The sequence below is a fragment of the Mixophyes fleayi genome, chromosome 3 (assembly GCF_038048845.1).
Source record: "Mixophyes fleayi isolate aMixFle1 chromosome 3, aMixFle1.hap1, whole genome shotgun sequence".
Classification (NCBI taxonomy): domain Eukaryota; kingdom Metazoa; phylum Chordata; class Amphibia; order Anura; family Limnodynastidae; genus Mixophyes; species Mixophyes fleayi.
Window position 1 is genome coordinate 135484410 of NC_134404.1, and position 12573 is coordinate 135496982.

A 12573-nucleotide genomic window follows, 5' to 3' on the forward strand; every position below is an offset into this window, starting at 1 on the left:
AACCTTCCCTCCGGGAGATCCTAGAGGGGAGGTCATGTAACAAGTGCAGGAGAGGGCGTGGTGAAATTAACGGCATTGCATGGGGGGCTTAATGACACAATTGCATCATTAAGCCCCGCCTCCACCAAGACCCGGGAGGATTCCCTGAAATTTGGGAACCTCCTGAAAATTCCAGGAGAGTAGGCAAGTAGGCAAGTATGCCTTAGGCTCAGCTTCAGTGTTCTTTCTACGCACTGATGTGGCTGTTTTGAAAGTGACAGACCTACATGGGTACATGGGAAGTTACAGAAAATGTATGACTATGTTGGGCACTTTATTTTCCTGCTTGTGAAGTAAGGAATGTTAGCTATTTCATTTCTTTAGACAAATAACCACATTCATCAGTATGATAAAAGATTTCTGCTGCCATAACCCATTTAACCCATTTAACGTTTCTTAACGTAGTCCCCCTATATTATAAGAGGACTGCGAAGTTATGAAATTCATTAAGCTGCAAAAAGCTCTGCTTTTCACAGCATGATACCGCCATTTCTGAATGGCTTTATCTGTCATTTTCTATGGGATACAACTGAAACCTCGCTGGCTTCACTGGATCCCCCACCCGTGAAAGTGCTATGCACTTTCCCCATTCAAAGGCAGCGTTAGGCTACCAGTAAATAGTAAAAACAGTTTGTGCTGGAAGGGGGACTTCGCCAAGGCCCCCAAAGAAGCCCCGGCATGTTTAACTACAGTGATGCCATGCATAATAATTGTCACCGCACTGTTTTAATAAATAGACCCCCATGAGTAATGTGTACCTTAGCTTCTAGCAGACAAATGTTCTACATGTAATAAAACCAATAAAACCTCTCACTTTCATCATCAATCAGAGCCATAAACAAAGCTACACCGAGCAGTATTCTAGTTGAACATGGAAACATTTGATTTACTGAAAAGGGTGGTTCTAAAGTGGCAGAATAATGGATCTTGATGTGACACTTCCCCATTGGCACATTGTGCATGTTGTGAACCAAACTGCCTGTTTTTTCAATTATATATTTACAGTTTAGAAATAAGGGTTGCTCAGGCTCGGTTTTTTTGAAAATCGAGCCCACCCGAACTTAGGAGATCCGAGTAGGCTCGCAATCCGGCTCGTTACTTTCTCGTGTCCTTGGATCTGAATTGAGACAAAATATCATTGTTGCATTCTCGGATATTACGGTAGTTATCTTTTCTGGGAACTATTACCTCACAGGGTTACCTGTCTCCCTATCTGGTTATAGCAATGCAGAGGAGAACATTTAGTTGCATTCTAAAGATTACACAGCAAGAGAGTGGGTACTTTGCATGACCCTACTTCAGGGCTGGATTTACCGCTAGTCAACCTGGACACCTGCCTAGGACCCAGCGGTTCTCAGAGGGCCCGCAGCAAAGCAGATGGGGGTGAAGGACAAGAAAGGTGGGGGTTGCCGCGAGTCGGGGGAGGGGCTGGTGTTATAGTTGGGTGTTTGGTCTCCTCCCTCCTCTATGTGTGGCCTGCTCCGTGTCACATGGGACGTGCACCACATGACAGGTGCCGTCCCATGTGTGAAGAGAAGGAAGACTGCACAGCTTGTAGATGGAAAAATGTAAGTTGGGGGATAGTATATTAATATAATATGTGAGTGTGAAGGGCCAGTGTATGTATATTATGTGTGTGTGAGGGGCCAGTGTATGTATATTATGTGTGTGTGAGGGGCCAGTGTATGTATATTATGTGTGTGTGAGGGGCCAGTTTATGTATATTATGTGTGTGTGAGGGGCCAGTGTATGTAAAGTATGTGTGTGTGAGGGGCCAGGGTATGTATATTATGTGTGTGTCAGGGGCCAGTATATGTATATTATGTGTGTGTGAGGGGCCAGTGTATGTATATTATGTGTGTGTGAGGGGCCAGTGTATGTATAATATATGTGTGTGAGGGGCCATTGTATGTATATTATGTGTGTGTGAGGGGCCAGTTTATGTATATTATATGTGTGTGAGGGGCCAGTGTATGTATAGTATGTGTGTGTGAGGAGCCAGTGTGTGCATATTATGTGTGTGACGGACCAGTGTATTTCTATTATGTGTGTGAGGGGCTGTTTGTGTGAGGGAAATAGGTTTATTTTTTAAATTGGAACACTATTAATTTAATGTTGGAGTTGGTTGGAGGGAAATAGGTCTATTTATTAAATGTGTATGCTAATAATTTAATGTTTTGGTTGTAGGGAGGTCTACTTATAAAATGTGGGTGCTATATTGATTTAACACTGGGGCTGGTTGGAGTTAACTAAATTTAATGTACCCATTTTTTTCCAAATAGGGCCTCCAACATTCCAGGATCCAGACAAGCAGCAACTGATCTAAAGACACAGCAGCCACAAGTGATGAAAGTGACGATAACCGGTAGGAGAGAGCAGGACAGTTTGCCAACTATCTTGAATCTAGTGGGATTTATATTATGAGGAGGTCTGACTTGTTTAAATGTTGCATTATGGGATTCATGCAGAAGACTGACATATTAACATGACTATTACATTCCATTTCGTGTTTCTGTAGGTAGAGGGCTGCAGTCAGTAACTGTAGTGGCGGACGGTCTGTGACGTGGTAGTGACTGCTGTTTTTTTATTACTGGGCTTGCTTACCCTGAACAGTAGTCTTGACATGTTAATTATGATTAATACCTAAGTTTAGTTAAAGATAAAGTGCAATTTGTGTGAATTGAAAGGTAAGCAGTGGTGGAAGTGGGGTGTATATGGTAATAGACCATACCGCTATTTCTCATACTGCCTTCATTGTAAAATAATAAAATTCCATTCACTTGTTTACATTTCCATTATATTTTTCATACCGCCACTTCTAAATTTCCACTTCAACCACTGAGCTTAATATTCATCGTATGGAGTATATGACCAGTGTAATTCAAAATTCTGTTAGATCCTTTGACAAAATATGGGGTCCATGGTCATTATTCTTTAACTGCTGGGACCACAGTGTGATGCAGTGTAATGATAAATGAGGACACAGTGTGATGAGAGGGACAGTAATGAAGTTTCTTATTTAAGTCTCCTGGACAAAACCATGTTATAATGCAAGGGGTGCAAATTAGTTTTCTGTTTTACACATAAGTTAAATACTGACTGTTTTTTCATAAAGCACACAAATATCAACTTTACATTTCAGTGTACAAATAAGCTATCAAGTATTCTTGTGCTACCTGAAATAACAGTCAGTATTTAACTTATGTGCAAAACAGAAAACTAATTTGCACCCCTTGCATTGTAACAGGGTTTTGTCCAGGAGACTTAAATAAGAAACTTCTTAATTTAAGATCCTTAATGAATCAGGCACATTATGTGTTTTATCCTCTTTCTATTTGAAAAAATATATGAATACAGTTTTACATCCTCACAATTTTACGCCAGGGAATAATGCTCTACTATTACGCATGTTGTGAACCAAACTGCCTGTTTTATCAATTATATATTTACAGTACTTAGAATTAGAGATGCTCAGGCTCGGTTTTCTGAAAACCGAACCCAGCCGAACTTAGGGGATCCGAGTAGGCTCCCGAGCCGGCTCGTTACTTTTGCACGTCCTCGGATCTGAATCGAGGCAAAACATCATCGTTGTGTTGTTGGATCTCGTGGGTTTTGAATTCCATAAGTCCCTCCCTCCCCAGGAGATCCAGCGCCATTGCTCACACAGAAACAAGGGTAGCAGTGTTCTTGTCACTCTTCAGTCTCCAGTGCCAATGCTCAGTGCCATTGCTCACACAGAAACAGGAGGGGTAGCAGTGTTCTTGACGGTTGACAAAAATTGACTGGAAATGATTGGAAATTAATGTTATTAAGGTTAATAATAATGTAGGGATAAAAATGATCCAAATTATGTGATTTTAGCAAAAAAAAATAGTGATTTTAGAAAAAAAATCTGGATCCAAAAGCAAAACACGCGAGGGTGGTTTTGCCAAAACCAAAACCAAAACACGAAGTTAATCCAGATCCAAAACCAAAACACAGGGGTCAGCGAACATCTCGACTTAAAATATATAATTCCCAGGGAAATAGACACTTATTGTCACACTCCGCTCCTCAGGTATCTCCACCCGAGCCTCAAACACTGACTATCACTTTAAATCTCTCTTCTTAGTACAGGCTGTCAGCCACGGTTGCACCTGTGATTACTTCACCTGTGTGTTAGTCAGTTCTGCCATTGGTCAGCCTCCCTTTAATAGGCCCCTCCTTTTACCTTTTCCTTGCTGGTTCTTCAAGTCATACATGGCTTGATTCTGATGCCTCCTCTGTGTTCCACATCTCTGTGGTAAGCTGTGCTTCATCGCTGCTGTGTATCTGGGCTCCGTTGATCTCTGTGTACCTGTTCCGCTTACCTGTGGTAATTGCTGTGATCAACATCCACTGCCTACTCGGCCTGCACCACTGACTACTGCTGCCGTGTTCCACATCTCTGTGGTAAGCTGTGCTTCATCACTGCTGTGTGTCTGGACTCTGCTAATCTCTGTGCACCAGTTCCACTACTGCGGGAATCGTTATGATCAACGCCCGCTATTCATCCTGTCTTCACCGCTGACTGCTGCTGTTTCGTTTCACATCCTTGTGGTAAGCTGTGGCTCATCGTTGCTGTATATATCTGGACTTTGCTGACCTCTGTGCACCAGTTACACTACTTGTGGTAATCGCTGTGATCAACACCCACTACCTACTCGGCCTGCACTACTGACTACTGCTGCCTTGTTCCATAACCCTGTGGTAAGCTGTGGCCCATCGTTGCTGTATATATCTGGACTTTGCTGATCCCTGTGCACCAGTTCCATTATCGTGGCAATTGCTAAGATCAATGCCTGTTATCTATCCTGTCTGCACCGCTGACTACTGCCGTTCCACATCCCTGTGGTAAGCTGTGGCTCATATACCTGGCTCTGCTGACCTCAGTGTACCTGCCGTGGGAACAACGCTTGCTATCTACTCTATCAACATTGTTGTCTAGTGCTGGCTCGCTTTACATCTCTGTAGTGAGCAGTGATTCATCGCTGCTGCATATCTAGATTTTGTTGATCTGTTCATCTCCAGTAACTTTATTGAACTTTGTATTATGTTCCACTCCTTAGTGGTATAAGTGGTGACTTTGCTATTAGGCATTCAGTCAAATTTTTGAACTTTATTAATGGTTCCTACTCTGTATATTATCATGATCATCATCTACGGTTTATTCAACCTTCAGTGAACTTTGTATTATATTTTACTATAAAGTGGTAATCCTTATTATCACCATTTGATGTCCGAATTGGATTTCTTCTGCTATTAAGTCTGTTCTCCATCTGTCTCACTGGGAACTTCCCTGGAGGGCCGCGACCTGCAAGGTGGAAGCCGCTGAAGCCCAAATTCCCTTGCGGGAGTCTCTGGTGAATACCTTCCACCTTGTTAGACTCCACACCTCTAGGGAAGTCTAGCCAATACCAGTCGAGACAGCAGGATCTCATTCATCTATTCCTGAGCTGACCTGACACTTATCAATAACCCTGCGAATCACTTGTCCAATCACTTGTCTATTATCCGGAAATTATATCTCCTTGGTGGATGAATGGCCAGTATTGTGTCAATGCAGTATATACAATTTATCCTGTAAGTGCAATGCTATCCTTTGTCTTCTGATTTATACATTTGTTTGATCAGTTGGAGGCGCTATTCTTTTCCTGACAGCATCTCCAACTGGATATACTGGTATTGCCATTTCATTCATTGTGGCAATCTGATTAACTAATAAAGAAAATGTATACATTGACACTCAATAGCATGGGCATGCATATAAATCAGTGATAGACAACCTGAAACACTTCAAGAGACGCTTTTGGTGGCCATTTATCCTTCAAAGGGCTCCACATTACCCTCAATCCCAGTGATAAGTTAAAACAATACATTTAATCAAAGAAAGAGACACCTATCTGTAATAACATATCAGCAGGCATTTAAATAAATGTTACAAGCTATAACAAACAAATCTGACAAAAAAGCAGGAGGAAGCTGGGGGCCACAGGGGAAGGCTTAGAGGGCTGCCTGTTGCCCATCACTGATATAAGGGGTGTTTGTAGCAGTGTGGGCTATCTCTATTATGAAAAGCATTGGGAAGTGGCCTAACACTGCACCTAAGTAGGAAGCTGCACTGAACACATCTGCAGTCCTGCTGCCATATTTAGCTGAGTGTGGAGAAGTTCCCTGAGTGAAAGACACAACCAGATATCAGCAGGAGGACTGAGGCTCCAGACAATCTATAGATAATCTGTTCTTATATTTTGTATGTTTTATAAAGACCATTCAAATGAGCCCCTTCCATTAGGGGCGCTATATAAATAAAAGATGATGATTGTTGGTTAAAAACACCGTTCTCATCAACGAATATACTAGCCCAGGTCACTCCAATAGTAGCTTGGGAAGTTTAGGAGCAGAGTAATTTCCACCTGGTGAAAGGGGTCAATTTAGTTGGTCTGTTTTATATTTTCATTGGTTGGGAATTAAAGACTGCTAGTTACTATATCACTATTTTTGTTTTTGTTTTCTTTCTCCCCATCCACTTCACATTTTCACAGAACCCATTTAAACAGAAGAAAGGAAAGGGGTTCTCTTGCTGACTTGGGGATTAAATGATTGTTTAAAGATCAGATAAGCTACCATGCCTTTGTTATACTGCTGTAACACTTTTAAATTACACTACACCAAATGGGTGCCTTCCTTGTTTATCTCCATTAGACAGAAGAAGTGTGAAGTGAATTTGAAAGGATTGAGTTCCTCTTTTATGTGTAATAGCACTATTTTGATCACTTATATTTAGGTATAAAGCTAGGTACACACTATAGGTTTTTCACTCGACTACTGTGCCAATCACACGATAAATGACTATTAGGTCTGATATTACATTAGTGTGTACGCTCCCATGATCATGTTGTATCATACCAAAGCACATCGTACCTTTTTATATGATTTTATAACCGGACTAAAAATTTCTATAGACGATGGAACGATGTCAGGCAAATTCGGAAGTGTGTATACATTCATATAAATAAATGTTGATGATGATGATAGTATGTGGATTAGGTAAGTGTGGTGGATGATATTAATGTAACATGCATGTGTGCCTGTTTATACTAATGTATTGAGTGTTGGTATTAATATAACATGTCTCTGACTGTATTAATATAATTTGTGTGTTGGTATTAATATAATAAGTGTGCGATTATATTACTATGATGTGTGTGTGTGTGTGTGTGTGTGTGTAAGGGTGGCATATAGGTATAATGTAGCCATTAATATTGTGTGAAATTGATGGGGGCTATTTATATATTGTATGGGCTATAAATGCGGCATGGGATCTCAGTTATGAATGTGGGGTCTAATGACAGGGTTAGTTGGGTGGAAGGAGGCCTATTTGTTAAATCAGATTGCTATTCGTTTAATGTTGGGGGAGAGAGGCCTAGAGCGTTTGGCTTTCCAGGAGGTGAATAGTACCTATCTTTTTCCAAAGAGAAAATGGAAAGTTTCATAAATAGACCCTATATCACATATGTGGAGGGGAGCAAGCACTTCTTGCACACAGGTCAACTGAATAAAAACAAAATGCCCCTGCCTACACCGAATTGAAATGGGTGATCCGTCACAAGATAATCACAGACAAGCATAGACATCTTTTGCATACTAAAATATGCAGAATGTTTTAATGCAATTTTTGTGATTCTCCATTAGCTACTTTCACAACATAAATTAAACCAGAAAATATAGCCCTTTTTATCATACTGCAACTACCAGTATTAGTGATACCAAATATGTACATATAAATACTTGGATTTATTTATTGATATCCCTACCTATGTCCGGAAACACACATGCTCTGAAAGTAGGGGCACTGTGGTGATCTTACTACAACCAGATCATATTTCATACAAGAATTACTAATGATCACGTTTCTAGTATTCTTGAGGGTGCCATTATGACCATAATTATAACTACAGATTAGAACAGTAAGTGGGTGAGTGTCTTGTGATACAGAATTCACATGAATTACGGCACTACAAGCATTTTTATCAGCTCCATTGATCCCTGGAAAGTCAGTCACCTCCACATTATGATGTCCCCTGTTTAATTATAAGAGCATAATGTGGTAAAGCCACAAAGCAGCTACTGGCTTGGCGCCATCTTGGACTATGTGAACTGTAGTTGGAAAAAAGAGAAAGCTGGCAATTGCCAGATGAGCTGAGAAAGTTCTGCAGCCAAAGCTTAGACACCACAAGTTGCCACCATGCAAGGCAGAGACAACTGAGGATGTAGAGAGGAGCTGCAGTTACTGGAGACTCAGGGAAGCTCCATTACTAAGTGGGCCCAAAGCCTGCCTATTTGTGTGTTAACTAAGTCAGAAAGAGAAGTATAACAATTCTGTCTATATCCAAGGTGCAAAATGGGGATTGTTCTATTTATCTTTACTCTAATATACCTCTGCTGAACATATACTGCTCCACAAACTGAATCGTCCTCAGAGACCTTTGTTTTACCCGGAAGACAAATCTGTAGCTGTGAAACCTAAAAGGTCGACTCTCCTCCAACTACTGTTTATGCAGTGTTATAAAGTTGAATATATATGGTTTGTTATCATCTCTGACAGCTGCAATCACAAGAGGGCAGTCTTTAACCATCCTGCTTAAACTGCAGCTCCCCTACAGTTTCCTGAGCCATAAAGACACACACTAAGCACGTTGTTTTTTTAATATACAGTATATAATTTTTTTTATTTTTTTTTGTTAAAGCCTTGCCACATGATTTGTCTTGTGGGGTTATAAAGAGATATATTTATATAATCAGAAATAATATTATATAGATAAATGACAGTTTAATGCACAAATGTTTCTTATAGTGATTAGTATGTGCTTAGTGTCTAAAGTGTGCTCCTTCATTCTTGCTCTATAAGAATGTTTGTGCAGAAAAGGCTTTCAGTACATTCTAGGACAGTGTTCGTTACAAGCAGTAGTTAAAGAGCTCACATGAAGAACCATCATTGGTCTTGTCTTTGTAGATAAGACTTTTTTCTATGTGTATTATTTTTATTATCTTTTATTTATAAGGCAAAGTTTCTGCAGTGTCATACATAGGTGGTTGAAACATACAACAAAATGAATACAAAAGTGTCAAAATTAAATAAATACAAACAACAAATTAAACCCTCCAAAATCATGTAAGGAAAACACTAGGGGGTATATTTACTAAACTGCAGGTTTGAAAAAGTGGAGATTTTGCCTGTAGCAACCAATCAGATTCTAGCTTTCATTTTGAATGTACTAAATAAATGATAAGTAAAATCTGATTGGTTGCTATAGGCAACATCTCCACTTTTTCAAACCTGCAGTTTAGTAAATATACCCCTAGGAGAGAGGGCCTTGCTCCCTTACATTCTGGACATAAATACTCCAACAAAACACCTCTCTCTGCACCACTCCTTTTCCCAGCAGTAGGTAGGTATGTTCTTCGGACATTTGTTTAGAGGGGAAGAGGTTGGGAGGGAGAGAAGAGTGGAGCAGAAGAGATCATTTGAAATTTGACTAAAAATAAACAGATTTAATATGACAAGCATGTAACATGTATGCCTCAATTGTATATTGATGAAATTGTACAGAAATGCAGTTGTTCATTAAAAAAAAAAATGTCTGTGGCTAGCTTAAACACATTGGTCCTGATTCATTAAGGAGCGTAAATGCTGATACTTGACGTATTTTGTGTTAAAATGCACTGCACATGATCAGAGACTAACTATATGCCAAAGAATGTAAGTATATGTAATTAATCTTCGAACGCAAAGGACAATTAAGACAGGCTACAATTTCATGGGTGGAAAGGGGAGGGGAATGGACATATGTATGTAATCAATGTACAGTAAGGGTGTGCCAAGCTCGAGCACATGCAGCAGCGTCCGATTGAAACTTCAGTTGTATCACTTGCACCACTTACAGGTGTGGTGTAAGTGCCGAGTGATAGTGATGACGGTCATGTATGCATGCTAGATGTGTTTGCAGTTAAGATCAAATGTAAAAATTAGAGATGCTCACTGACCCCCGTGTTTTGGTTTTGGTTCTGGATTACCGTTGTGTTTTGGTTTTGGTTTTGCCAAACCGGCATTGCGTGTTTTGGTTTTGGTTTTGATTTTGTTTGGTTTTGTTTTGCTATTTTGTTTAAAAATCAATGTTTTTGGGCCTAAAATAACTAAATTTAGTGCTCCATCTGTTTCTTGGATAAGTAATGTAATTGTAAAGCTAATAAATTATCCAAAAAACAGTTTAAATCCTGGTAGGCCTTCATTAATTCTACACACAAACCAGATTGTCTTCCTCTCCATCTATGAATATTGGCAATACAGCCATCGTCTTTGGAGGTATATTACACCCTACACTTTTTCACGGTTACAAACAGGAGTACAGCTAGGAGTCACGAATATGGTGAAAACACTCTGTTTATTTGCAGAAAAGTATAAATAGCAGGTAATCGAGAGCAGTAGTAAATACCAGGTGCAAGCTGATGCAGGAAATAATACGAATGTTCAGAAACCAGCAGGTAAACAGCTAATGCAGGGAAGCAGGAGGTATGAACAGGTTCCAAGCAGGCATGAACCAGAGGAGCAAGGCAGGAGGAAGAATCCACAGGTTGCAACAAGGATATGACATCACAGGATGGGACAACAATAACCAGCAATGTGTGCTGGGAGTGACAGGTATATAAAGGGAAAACCACACCCAGGTGCATGGGATAATTGGTGAACATGAAGGTTAACCCCTAATGCACACAATAAGGCACAATAGCAGCACCTCTGGTGAATGGAGGTACTGCCAATACAAATACAATAATAAGGACAAAAAGGCAGGAGCTGCCATGCAAGGCAGCATGTAATGCATAAGCTGTAGGCAGATCGTGACAGTACCCCCTCCCTTAAGGGCGGATTCCAGACGCCCAATTACCAAAAATGTCTGAATTCATTAGAATCATAGTCCAGAATTGGGGGCCCAGCAGAAAAGTCCTCGTCAATGGGTGGACGGGCAGAGGAGTCTATACCAGCTGCCAGTTCAAGCTCCGTAGACCCCGCTCTCTTCTTTCGCTTTTTCTTCTTGCGAGAATTCCCTGGAACAGCAGTTTGAACCAATTGGGTGGAGAACAAAGGAATCTCTAGGTCAGGTGAGATGGGTGGAACTGCTGACAATACGGAGGCCCCGTAAGATGGCATAGCGGGAGGTGTTGGTGAAAACTTGTTGATCACTGCCTCGACAAATAGTGGTAAGTCAGATAGGGTGGGGTGATTAGTCTCAATCAAAGGGTTCGTCCATTCCATAGCCTCTCCTCTAAAGTTTGTTAACAAAAACAAAACTTGCCTCTTTGGGTCACTGACAAGGCTAGGTACTGAGAAGAAATAAGAAGCACAAAACCTCAGTAGAGCACTAAATTGAGAAAGGTGCCCCTCAAAGGTAGGTGGCAGCTCAGACTTGGCACCCTCGGCAACGGATGGTTCGGACTTGGCAGCAGGCTTGACAGGAGACCCGGACTGGGCGGCAGGCTTGGCAGCAGGCTTGACAGCAGGCCCGGACTGGGCGGAAGGCTTGGCAGCAGGCCCGGACTGGGCGGAAGGCTTGGCAGCAGGCCCGGACTGGGCGGCAGCCTTGGGAGCAGGCCCGGACTGGGCAGCAGACTTGGGAGCAGGCCCAGACTGGGCAGCAGACTTGGGAGCAGGCCCGGACTGGGCGGCAGACTTGGGAGCAGGCACGGACTGGGCGGCAGACTTGGGAGCAGGCCCGGACTGGGCGGCAGACTTGGGAGCAGGCCCAAACTGGGCGGCAGACTTGGGAGCAGGCCCGGACTGGGCGGAAGGCTTGGGAGCAGGCCCGGACTGGGCGGAAGGCTTGGGAGCAGGCCCGGACTGGGCGGCAGGCCTGGCAGGGACAGCACTTTGAGAAGCCTGAGGGCAGACAGCACTTTGAGAAGCCTGAGGGCAGACAGCACTTTGAGAAGCCTGAGGGCAGACAGCACTTTGAGAAGCCTGAGGGCAGACAGCACTTTGAGAAGCCTGAGGGCAGACAGCATTTTGAGAAGCCTGAGGGCAGACAGCACTTTGAGAAGCCTGAGGGCAGACAGCACTTTGAGAAGCCTGAGGGCAGACAGCACTTTGAGAAGCCTGAGGGCAGATAGCACTAAGTGGTAACTCGGGCTGGACCGCATGGACTGGCAACTCGGGCTGAACCGCATGGACTGGCAACTCGGGCTGGACCGCATGGACTGGCAACTCGGGCTGGACCGCATGGACTGGCAACTCTGGAGTGGCCTGGAGGGACAGGACCCCCTCTGGAGCGGACTGTAAGGGCAGCGCCCCCTCTGGAGCGGACTATAAGGGCAGCGCCCCCTTTGGAGAAGACTGTAACAGCAGCGCCCCCTCTGGAGAAGTCTTTAAGGGCAGCGCCCCCTCTGGAGCAGGCTGAAGCTCAGGAACAGAGACAGCGGCTGAAGACTCGGAACTGGAGACAGAGGCTGAAGACTCGGAAC